Here is a 2,500-nt window from a genome sequence, read left to right on the forward strand (position 1 = left end):
CAGAGCTCACACCAGCGACTCACACTCAGCTAGCTCACACTCAGTTTCACACTGAGCTCACACTCACACTCAGCTACACTCACACTCAGCTCACACTCAGCTCACACTCACACTCAGCCACACTCTCACTCACACTCAGCTCACACTCAGCTCACACTCAGCTCACACTCACACTCAGCTCACACTCACACTCAGCTCACACTCGTATTTACACACAGAGCTCACTCACACTCAGCTCAGCTCACACTTCAGCTACACTACTCAGCTCACATCACACTCAGCCACGTCAGCTCACACTCACACTCAGCTCACCACTCACACTCAGCTCACACTCAGCTCACACTCACACTCAACTCATGCTCACACTCACACTCAGCCCACACTCAGCTCACACTCACACTACCAGCCCACGCTCACACTCAGCTCCACTCACACTTCAGCTCACACTCAGCTCACACTCAGCCACTCAGCTCACACACTACAGCTCATGACTCACACAGATCACTCTCAGCTTCACACACATCACCACTCAGCTCACACTCACCCGCCCGGAACCCCGTGGCGCCCGGAACCCCCCGCCCTCCCCCCGGAACGCGGTCGTCGGCCTCGGGTCCGAGTCCCCGGTTACACGCTCCTCCGCGCCCGGCGAGCGGGTGTGTCCCCCTGCACACGCGTGTGCCCGCTCCCAACGGGCCAGCGAGACTGGTGTGAGCGAGCGGGGGGCGGGGGTGTGAGTGTGAGTGAGTGTGAGCGTGAGCTGAGTGAGTGTGAGCTGAGTGTGAGCGTGAGCTGAGTGTGAGTGTGAGCTGAGTGTGAGCGTGAGCTGAGTGTGAGCTGAGTGTGAGCGTGAGTGTGAGCTGAGTGTGAGCTGAGTGTGAGTGTGAGCTGAGTGTGAGCGTGAGCTGAGTGTGAGCTGAGTGTGAGTGTGTGAGTGTGAGCTGAGTGTGAGTGTGAGCTGAGTGTGAGTGTGAGCTGAGTGTGAGTGTGTGAGCTGAGTGTGAGCTAGTGAGTGTGAGTGTGAGCTGAGTGTGAGTGGAGCTGAGTGTGAGTGTGAGCTGAGTGTGAGGTGAGCTGAGTGTGAGTGTGAGCTGAGTGTGAGTGTGAGCGTGAGCTGAGTGTGAGTGTGAGCCTGAGTGTGAGTGTGAGCTGAGTGTGAGTGTGAGCTGAGTGTGAGTGTGAGCCTGAGTGTGAGCGTGAGCTGAGTGTGAGTGTGAGTGTGAGCTGAGTGTGAGTGTGAGTGTGAGCCTGAGTGTGAGCTGAGTGTGAGTGTGAGCCTGAGGTGAGTGTGAGCTGAGTGTGAGTGTGAGCTGAGTGTGAGTGTGAGCGTGTGAGTGTGAGCTGAGTGTGAGTGTGAGCTGAGTGTGAGCATGAGTGTGAGTGTGAGTGTGTGAGCTGAGTGTGAGTGTGAGCTGAGTGTGAGGTGAGCCTGAGTGTGAGTGTGAGTGAGTGTGAGCTGAGTGTGAGTGTGAGCTGAGTGTGTGCCGAGTGTGAGCTGAGGTGAGTGTGAGCTGAGGTGAGTGAGTGTGAGCTGAGGAGTGTGAGTGTGAGCTGAGGTGAGTGTGACCTGAGTGTGACCGGTGTGAGTGTGAGCTGTGTGAGCCAGGTGTGAGTTTGAGCTGAGTGTGAGGTGAGCTGAGTGTGAGCCTAGTGTGAGTGTGAGTGTGAGCTGAGTGTGAGTGTGAGGCTGAGTGTGAACCTGAGTGTGAGTGTGAGTGTGAGCTGAGTGTGTAAGTGTGAGCTCTGAGTGTGACCCGGGTGTGAGTGTGAGCTGTGTGAGCCAGGTGTGAGTTTGAGCTGAGTGTGAGTGTGAGCTGAGTGTGAGCCTAGTGGAGTGTGTGAGCTGAGTGTGAGTGTGAGCTGAGTTGAGCCAGGTGTGAGTGTGAGCTGAGGTGAGCCGGGTGTGAGGTGAGCTGAGTGTGAGTGTGAGTGTGAGCTGAGTGTGTAAGTGTGAGCTCTGAGTGTGACCCGGGTGTGAGTGTGAGCTGAGGTGAGCCAGGTGTGAGTGTGAGCTGAGTGTGACCCGGGTGTGACAGTGACCCGGGTGTGAGTGTGAGCTGTGAGCCAGGTGTGAGTGTGAGCTGAGTGTGAGTGTGACCCGGGTGTGAGCGTGACCCGGGCGTGAGTGTGAGCTGAGCGTGACCCGGGTGTGACAGTGACCCGGGTGTGAGTGTGAGTGTGAGCTGAGTGTGAGTGTGAGCGTGAGTGTGAGTGTGAGCTGAGTGTGAGTGCGGGTGTGAGCTGAGTGTGACCCGGGTGTGAGTGTGAGCTGAGTGTGAGCCGGGTGTGAGTGAGCTGAGTGTGAGCCAGGTGTGAGTGTGAGCTGAGTGGAGTGTGACCCGGGTGTGTGTGACCCGGGTGTGAGTCTGACCCGGGTGTGAGCTGAGTGTGACCCGGGCGTGAGTGTGACCCAGGCGTGAGTGTGACCCGGTGTGTGAGCTGAGTGTGACCCGGGTGTGACTGAGCGTGACCCGGGCGGTGAGTGTGACCCGGTGTGATGTGA

This window comes from Meriones unguiculatus (assembly GCF_030254825.1).
Source record: "Meriones unguiculatus strain TT.TT164.6M chromosome 13 unlocalized genomic scaffold, Bangor_MerUng_6.1 Chr13_unordered_Contig_107, whole genome shotgun sequence".
Classification (NCBI taxonomy): Eukaryota; Metazoa; Chordata; class Mammalia; order Rodentia; family Muridae; genus Meriones; species Meriones unguiculatus.